Raw genomic sequence first — 9,830 nt, forward strand, 5'->3', positions numbered from 1 at the left:
CGTAATAGCACGCGCGATAGGCGAGAGAACTAAATAGGTGACACGATTATACTAGACAAATATTAAATAAATAACAGGTAGTTAAGGTAATATCCATGTTAATGTTTATTGTAAAAGCGCAAGTTGAACACTACACATTTAATCTGATTGGAATATTAATCTAATAAATATTAGTCTAGCAAAACTTAAGCAAATTATCTAACATATGTGACCTCACGAATTAACGTTATTAACATGAGTGTTTACCAACGAAAAAAAATTACTATCACGCGCAGATGCCGCGCGACACACGCGATCGACACACGAGATACGCGCGACACCAGACGCACGACACGAACGAGCGAAGGAACAACGGCGACGCGCAAACAACGCGCAGTTGACACGCGAAATAATGCTTGTGACCACACACGAGCAGCGTGCGCAACACGCAAGGATCACTAACAAATACCGTGTTTATACTAAGCAAGTACTAATTCAAAAACATTTGTATAGATATAATCATATTAATTAGATAATTATCGTACGCACAAATAATTTTACCATTTAGTTCGACTATTTTGCCACACTCGAACGAACGTCGTTTAAATATGTACTTAGCACGAGCGATTCTAGGTGAAGTGAATTATTGATGGCAGTCAAAATGACCCGCACGATGCATACGAAACCGCGTACGCGACCACTCGGCATAGAGAGCGATGCGACGGTGAGGCTATGTGCACGCAGGGGGTGTAGACAGAGGGAGAGGTCGATGGACATCGTCAGATTCCCGACGATGTCCTACGCGTATACGAAAACAAGTGCGGTAGCGAGAGGGGCACGACGAAGGTCGCGAGGGCATGGTTCAGTGGCTGCGGTGCGCACGTGACTCGACAGGCACATAGCGTGGGGGGGCTACTGGCCACCGTGCCGCAGAGAACAGAGGGGAGCGGTTGGCCGCCGCGCCGCTGAGAACAGGGGGGAGGGGATCCACGCTTGAACTGGGGAGGGGAACGACGAGCAGGAGGGCAGGGGCATGGCATCGAGCTCCCAGAGGCCGTGCCCTAGCCGGCTGAGCCACGGACTCGCGCGCGAAGAAGGGGGGGCAGGGGCTGCTGGCCGCCGCGCGCGGGGACATGACCTCGGACTCGCCCAGCGAGGGCGCTGGCCGCCGGTGGGGCTCGGCCGGAGGAGTAGAAGAGAGGGGGGTTGGCAGAAGGGACCTACCTCGACGGCGGCGACAAATGCAGGCTCCGCGGGTGCGGTTTCCTTCTTGGACAAGGGGACCGTCGTGGCGAGATATGCGCTGGGGTAGCTCGGGGAAGAGGAATAGGAGGTGGGCGCAGTAGTGGGTGGGGCCCACGCTGGCCTGACGGCCCAAGCAAGGGCGCACGGAGGCCCGAGAAGAGGGGGCACGGCGCTAGGCTAAAAAGGGGAAAGGGGAGAGAATAAAAAGAGAGAGAAAAAGAAAAAAGGTTTTCCTTTTTTATCGTTTTCCTTTTTCCTTCTATTTAACTTCAAACTCAAGCACAACTCATAAATCAAAAAGACTGCACATCGAGTTCATCCATCAAATAAATAAAAAGAAATAGCTATGCTCTCGCATGAGATGCAACAATCAAAGCACCTCTAGGGCTTATCCCACTAGGTTATGCCAATATAAAACAAAATAATTCTCCATTTTGGGGAAAAAGAGAAGGAAAACGAAGAAAAGAGAGAGTAACACATGAATTTGGTGGATATTAGGAAAGAAAGTTTATACCCACAAATTCAGGGTGTTACAGATTCGTACCGTGAAGGAAAGTTGTATTCAAGACACAACTTACTATATTTCTATTGTATGATTACATATTCATGACATGGCATAAGCATTCATGTACATGTATTTTCATGTGTAGAACATGAGAAAAAAATCTGTAGTAGAGGAAGAAGTTGTCCCACAGACTGATGATGGTGGATCCATCACGACCGTGATGGGTTCAACATCTGAAAAGAAGTACCTCTGCCAGGTACCAAACTTTAGGGTTTAAGTAATAAAGATGAGACCAGGCGGGTGACTTGCACGAGAAGTAAGTCTCGGTGTAGTGTCTCCGTCTGAGTCGCTTAAGGACCGAGCCGATGTAGGCTTGATGATCGAGGACCCTTTAACTAGCCACTTGCCTCATCATGGGTAAGCTTTGCCTCGGTCGGACCAATACCAGAATGGCCACCACGCAATGGGAGTGGAGAGATGGTGAGAGTAGCGTGTACCCTCCGTGGCAAGAGGCTGGACGGTGGAGTATTTGTGCTCTTGGTTGGCGTGAACCCATTCTGGTCTTGAGAAACACGAGTGCGAGTTAACATATGCAAGGGTTAAGTGCTATATATGTCGTGTGGTTGGAGATCCCCAGCTGGATATTAATGGATTCAGATCGCCGTTACTTCTCGGACATGAAGACTTGGTCACTGCCCTACATGTAGCAACAAGTGAACTGGAGGGATGATAAAAGATGACTAGTATAGGCCAAGTGCTTGATCTACAATATAAATAAAATTAGATGCAGATAACTACTTAACCTGACAAGTAAAATGAATTCTTAAGGATTCACTCATAGTAAGCTTTTCTGCAAAAGAGTCTTTGAACCTTGATAATCTTTACCTTGATTCCCAAAAGACAACATATCCTTGAGAGTCTTTTTCCTTAGACGGGTAAGACTTGTGAAAGTACACTCCGTACTCAAGGTTTTCAAACCCATGTTGTTGTAGATGATGAAACTGTTGAGTTTTGTTGTTTCTGCTCCAAGGTTGTCCCGAAACAGGAGCAGGAGAACTAAGAACTATCTGGGGAAGGTGTTTTGCCTTCCTATGATGTAATAAGTTTAAGCACTCAGTACCTGTTATGTAATAATCAACTCTTTCTATATTATACTTATAAATGTATATTATGTTATTGTAATCCTTTCCGCTGACTCCGATGGTGTGTAATGTCTGCGTTATAGGATAAACGCTCTTGGGCGATGTGATGGAGATACAGATAACCGGACTTGTCGAGCTATTGAGCGCACCTGTTGCTACATGTAGGTGAGCCTAATATCTTGAAAAGGTGAGCCTAATATCTTGAAAGGTTCTGTGACACTGTTTATAAAAAACACATCATTAAGACGGATTGGTTAGTGACGTCGTTTTACACATCACTGATCAGGTTCAATTAGCGACATAAAATCTGAGACACATTTTCACGTGTCTCTAATCAACCTAAAAACGTGTCACTAATGCCAACTGCCAATGGTATTGACGTAGTGAAAAAACTTAATAGTAAACTATATGAAAAAAGCTAGAGTAAAGCTATAGCTAAGCATAGTGGGCTATTTAGAACCCTGCTCTCGGACGTGACTCTTGCGTCATCTCTTGTCCGTGTCAAGCTGTATATAGTTTGGCTTTTGGGAATTGTTGGACATGTGCTAACAAACTCTCGAACCATGCACCTAAATACATGTTGAGTTTTGGGGTGTGTGAAATGGAAGTACATACATGAGCTAATTAAGTTGCACTTTGAACACATACCCCTCATATGTCTTTTTTTCAAAAGGAGAAACAAACTCTCTCGCCCTCTCTGAAAAAGTGCTTAAAAACGAGCAAAACAAGTCATGAACGAAGACATTCTACTCGATCGAAGTGGACTACTTTGGTTGGTGTTGCATCCTTATCCAACGCACATTTAAACGATCAGACTAACCTCTCGCTCTCACCCCTCCACACATACTGTAGGCCTCAGCATCAAGCAGTCGAGCACGAAAAGAACATCTAATTATATATAGCAGGGCTATATATAGTTGTAGGGGTAGCTAGGTAGCATGCAGCTGCTAGTAGAAAGCGAGCCCTTGATCCTGCAGCAAAGGGGAGCTGCTGTCCCAGGCGCCGCCATCGACCACGTCGTCGAGGTTCCACAGGCTGCCCCAGTCCCACGTGGCGCTGCCGTCGAGCTGATGATGATCCCCGCTGGACCCTTCCTCGCTCGCCGACGCGCTGACGGAGGTGCAGCCGCTGCCGCGGGGGAGGAGGCAGGAGGAGGCCATTGGGCAGAACTGGAACATGAGGTCGTCCATGTCCTGCTGCAGCATCCGCCGCAGGTCCTCCTCGAGCTGCCGCGCCAGTGACACGGCCGGCGCTGCCTCCGGCCCGTCGTCGTGATCGGGCCGTTTCTCTTCCTCCTCCTCCTGCTGCTGCGCTTGTCCCTGCAGCAGCAGCTGCTGGCTCTGCATCTCGCGCCGCTGCTTGAGGAACCGCGCCCTGGCGCGCTCGATGTTCTTGGACGGCTTGCCCTTTTGCTGAAGTGCGTCCGCCAGTAGTTCTTGATCTCGTTGTCCGTCCGTCCCGGCAGGCTGCGCGCGATCGTCGACCACCTGTGCGTGTGTGTGTGTGATCACAGAGCTGCACGTGATAAGCTAAGCTAGCTACCACCAGAGGCCAGAGCTGGTCGGCGAGAATGGACTGTCACCTGTTTCCCCACATGGCGTGGAGGTGGAGTATGACGCTCTCCTCCTGCGGCGTGATCTTGCCTCTCTTCAGGTCCGGCCTCAGGTAGTTCACCCACCGAAGCCGGCAGCTCTTGCCGCTTCGCTTCAGACCTGCATCACGCGCCCCGACCAGATTAAGTAAGACGAAGACACTAGACAAAACGAGACCTTGAACTGCATCAACTTGCTGAATAAGAAAATGCAACTTGCAGCTTCAGGTAGGTTTGGCTATATATGGTGTGTTGAGGAAAGAAAATTATATATAATAATAATAATAAGAGGGAAAAACTAGAGAGATAATTAAGTGACTGTCAGAACAAACGAGAACCATTACCAGTGAGCTTGGCGACAGAATTCCACCTCCCTTCTCCATGCTGCCGGACGTACTCGACCAGCAGCTTGTCTTCCTGAGCCGTCCATGGCCCTTTCCTCCACCCTCCCTCCTCTCTTCCCCAACCAGCAAACTGCCCTTCCATTCCTCTCCTCTCCCTCTATGTCTACCTCAAAGTCAAGGGAGACCTCGTTACCCTTTCAGCTTCAACCTTCAATGATCTTAGTGACGAGCTAATCAACCTCTTTAATCCTCCTGATGAGTTGTCTCCCATGCGAGGTAGCGAGAGCGACGTCGACCGAGCTAAGGCAATGCGCGCGGCAACGGGGCGTGAGCAATTGCCACATATATATCCAGCACGCGGCCTTCGCCCGGAGGCCACGTCGCTGTCAGGGGCATCCCACTGCCACTACCTTGGAGGAGGGCGCCGGGGTTATGCATGCCTCTGAAATGCCCTCCGGCGATCGGTGTCGCAGGTAATTTTGGTAAGCTTGTAATTTTTGGATGCCGAAAGCGCAGCCTCGCCGCCTATTAGCTAACTTAGGGCCTGTTTGGTTCGTGGCTAACTGCGCCACACTTTAACTAAGGTTAGTCGTTCGAATTGAAGAACTAACCTTATACAGAAAAGTTAGGCAAAATGTGGCAAATTAGGTAGCGAACCAAACAGGCCCTTAATTATTATGCTATCACCAACATATATACTAGCATTGTTTATACTTCGTAGATAGCGTAGGGTCTGAATATGATGTTGGATCTTTTATGGGTTTGGCCCATTTATTTAATAAACTCTATGGTGTGTAATGGTGAATAATACCAATAGTACCATATTAGAAGTCCAAGGGTCGTTGGCTTGACTTATATGGTGGGAATTATTCTACTTAATTCGAGAAGTCAAGAAACGAACAAGTGTGTGCCACGCGCGCGCGCCGCCGCCGCCGGCCAGACGGGCGTGGCGAGCGGGTGAGGCGAGGTTGTGTTAATTTTTAGCACTCATTAACCGTGAGAGTTTCAACTCCGGGTTAAACCTTTCAGTTGTCCGTCTCTTCATCAGCCGCATGCGAGACCCTTCTCCTTCAGCTTCCCATCAGCCGCATGCGACCCTTCTCCTTCAGCTTCCCTCCGCGAACCCCTGTCACTTGGTACACGAGAGCAGAACCTTCAGAGTCACAGTCCAGCCGCAAGTGAGGGTATTTCCATCTCGTGACTGTGCGCACAGAAAAGCGAGAGGGCAGGTGCCTCCGAAGCCCTTGCCGTTCGAGACCTTGCACGGGGGATCGGTAATTAGGTTTTTGGGGGAGCGTCTACGCGACTGCCCAAAACATCTTCTTCTTCCTGGCGACACAACAAGAGAAGCTGGACAAGGATCTGGATCCTCAGAACGCATGGGAGGGTATGATCAATTTATCTCCTTACTGTTTTGCGTTCTGCAGATTATATATGGTTCATATATTCATATCTGTTGTTTCGTATGTAGCCATAAATTTATATCATCTGATCTGTCATATTATAATATGTTATATTTGTTTGTTTTAATTTTACAGTCATGTTTTTTATGTTGCTATCTGTTTATTTTCAGTTGTTCTATCATAATACATGTACCATGTTTATATGCTTATTATATTTATATGATTCATATGCTTTATGTTCTCGTGATCCATATTGTTATGGGTATATTTGAGATCACGATTTCTATGATTAATTATCTTTTATATGTCATCATCATAATGTTAATTTATGGAATTAAAATGATATGGAAAATGCTTATATTTCTAACAATCCAAAAACCTAATGTTAGGCATTTTTCTGTCGAGGTTTTGCTGCTGTGCTAAAGCCTGATCCTTTTGATGGTAAAAACTTCTTGATTTGGAAAACTAAAATGGAATTGTGGCTTACTGCAATGTCTTGTTTTCATGCCGCTGAGGGCAAGCCTGTCAACTTACCTCCTGAGGATGAGGCTAAGTTTAAGGCTGAAGACAACCTCTTTCGAGGAGCAGTAATTAGCGTACTTGATACAAAATTCCAGAAAAGCTATATCATCCTTCCTACAGGGAAATAACTGTGAGATGCACTTGTTGGAAAGTTTGGAGTAACTGATGCTGGTAGCGAGCTGTATCTGATGGAGCAGCTGTATGACTACAAGATGGTTGAGAACCGATCTGTAGTGGAACAGGCTCATGAGTTTCAGGCACTAGCTAAGGAACTCTTACTTTTTTCTTGTCCTTTGCCTGACAAGTTTGTGGCTGGCGGTATAATCGCCAAGTTGCCACCTTCTTGGAAGGACATTGCTACCTCTCTCAAACATAAGAGATAAGAGTTCAATGTGGAAGAGCTCATTGGTACTCTTGATGTTGAGAAAAGGGCTAGAACAAAGGATAATGGGAAAGGTGTGGAGACCTCTATTGCTAATGTGGTGCAGAAGAGAAACTTCCGCAAGTTCAACAAGAAGAAAAACCAGAACAAACAAGAGAATACAAATAAACCTGTTCAAACAGCACAGTTTAAAAAGAAGAACAACAACAATAACAAGGGAAAGGGAGGATGCTTTGTCTGTGGCAGTGATCAACATTGGGCTAGAGAGTGCCCTAATCGCAAGTTCACATAGGACAAGAAATCAGCTAATGTTGTAACCATTGAAACTGGAGATGGAACATCTAGGTATGGTAATTCTTTACCATTTGTTCTTTCAGTTTGTAATTCACCTGAGTGGTGGATGGATAGTGGTGCAAACATTCATGTGTGTGCTGATGCCTCTATGTTCACTTCCTACCAGGTCGGGAGGTCTGGCGCCTTGTTAATGGAAAATGGGTCGCGTGCTCATGTTCTTGGTGTTGGTACGGTCATTCTAGAGTTTATTTCGGGAAAGACGGTTCCATTGAAGAGCGTGCAACATGTGCCCTCTATCAAGAAGAATCTCGTTAGTGCTTCTATGCTATGTCAAGATGAATACAAAGTTGTTCTTGAGTCCAATAAATGTGTTGTGTTTAAACATGGTACTTTTGTTGGTAAAGGATATGACTGTGGAGGATTGTTCCGCTTATCACTGCATGATATGTGTAATAAAATGGTGAATTCTGTTCATTTTTCTGATGAGTCAGATTTATGACATTCACGTTTTTGTCATGCAAGCTTGGCTGTCTTATGCGGTTAGCAAATCTAAATCTAATTCCTAAATTTAACTTGGTCAAAAAGTCTAAGTGCCATGTGTGTGTTGAATCAAAACAACCCCGCAAGCCTCACAAGGCTGATGAGGCGAGGAATTTGGCACCTCTAGAACTTGTTCATTCTGATCTGTGCGAGATGAATAGAATTTTGACAAAAGGTGGTAAAAGATACTTTCTCACTTTTATAGAGGACTCCACCAGATTTTGCTATGTGTATCTCTTAAAAACAAAAGATGAAGCGTTTAATTATTTTAAGACCTATAAAGCTGAAGTTGAGAACCAACTTGAGAGGAAAATAAAACGTTTAAGGTCCGATCGAGGTGGAGAATATTTCTCTAATGTGTTCGATGAGTTATGTGTGGAACATGGTATTATTCATGAGAGGACACCGCCATTCTCACCACAATCCAATGGGATTGCTGAAAGGAAAAACCACACTCTAATAGATTTGGTGAATGCCATGTTGAGTACAGCGGGATTATCCAAGGCATGGTGGGGTGAGGCGATTTTAACAGCATGTCATGTCCTGAATAGAGTTCCAACAAAGGACAAAGAGATCACACCATTTGAGGAATGGGAAAAGAGAAGATTAAATCTCTCGTATTTGCGCACTTGGGGTTGCTTGGCTAAAGTAAATGTGCCAATCAACAAAAAGTGTAAACTTGGGCCTAAAACGGTTGATTGTATATTCCTTGGGTACTCTTTTCACAGCACAGGGTATAGGTTCTTAATTATAAAATCTGATGTGCCTGATATGTATGTTGATACTATCATGGAATCAAGAGATGCAACATTTTTTGAGAATGATTTTCCCATGAAGAATACACCTAGTGATACAAGTCATGAGACTATAATTCCCCATGAACACGAATTGTTTATTCCTATAGATCATGCTGAGGATCTTCACGTGCACATCCCTGAGGAGGATGACACTATAGTCACTCGAAAGAGCAAGAGACAGAGGGTTGCAAAATCCTTTGGTAATGACTTTATAGTGTACCTTGTGGAAGACACATCAACTACCATTAGTGAGGCATATTCCTCTCCTAATGCTGACTTATGGAAGGAAGCAGTAAGGAGTGAGATGGAATCTATTATGTCTAATGGAACTTGGGAGGTCGTTGACCGTCCTTATGGTTGTCAACCTATAGGCTGCAAATGGATCTTCAAGAAAAAGCTTAGGCCTGATGGTACAATCGAGAGGTACAAGGCAAGGCTTGTGGCCAAAGGATATACCCAAAAAGAGGGTGAAGATTTCTTTGACACCTACTCACTAGTTGCTAGATTGACTACAATTCGCACATTACTAGCCGTGGCAGCCTCTTATGGTCTTATCATTCATCAGATGGATGTTAAGACAGCTTTCCTAAATGGAGAGTTGGATGAGGAGATCTACATGGATCAGCCAGAAGGGTTCATTGCGGATGGTCAAGAGAACAAGGTGTGCAGGTTGATAAAATCATTGTATGGCCTAAAACAAGTACCTAAGCAATGGCATGAAAAGTTTGATAATACTCTTACAGCCGCTGGTTTTGCTGTAAATGAATCTGACATGTGTGTATATTATCGGTATGGTGGGGGTGAGTTCGTTATGTTGTGCCTTTATGTTGATGACATCTTGATCTTTGGATCAAATCTCAATATGATTGAGGAAGTTAAAAATCTTCTATCGAGCAATTTCAAAATGAAAGATTTGGGAGAAGCTGATGTCATTCTTAACATCAAGCTTGTTAGAGAAGGTGGTGGCGGGGTAACTCTGTTACAAACTCACTATGTGGAAAAGGTATTGAGTCACTTTGGTTTTAGTGACTGTGATCCTGCTCCAACACCTTATGACCCTAGCATGCTATTGAGAAAGAATCGAAG

General features: G+C 45.2%; 1 pseudogene across 1 annotated transcript; it reads right to left on the minus strand.

Moving 5' to 3' along the window:
- Positions 1–3,539: 3,539 nt before the first annotated feature.
- Positions 3,540–5,100, minus strand: LOC103653781 (MYB-like protein pseudogene; annotated as a pseudogene). The gene is made up of 3 exons (NR_163855.1): positions 4,807–5,100; positions 4,454–4,583; positions 3,540–4,358 (listed from the first exon to the last, which is right to left on the minus strand). The product of NR_163855.1 is annotated as an MYB-like protein pseudogene (transcript).
- Between the last annotated feature and the right edge of the window lie 4,730 nt (positions 5,101–9,830).

Source organism: Zea mays, chromosome 4 (assembly GCF_902167145.1).
Source record: "Zea mays cultivar B73 chromosome 4, Zm-B73-REFERENCE-NAM-5.0, whole genome shotgun sequence".
NCBI classification, from domain to species: domain Eukaryota; kingdom Viridiplantae; phylum Streptophyta; class Magnoliopsida; order Poales; family Poaceae; genus Zea; species Zea mays.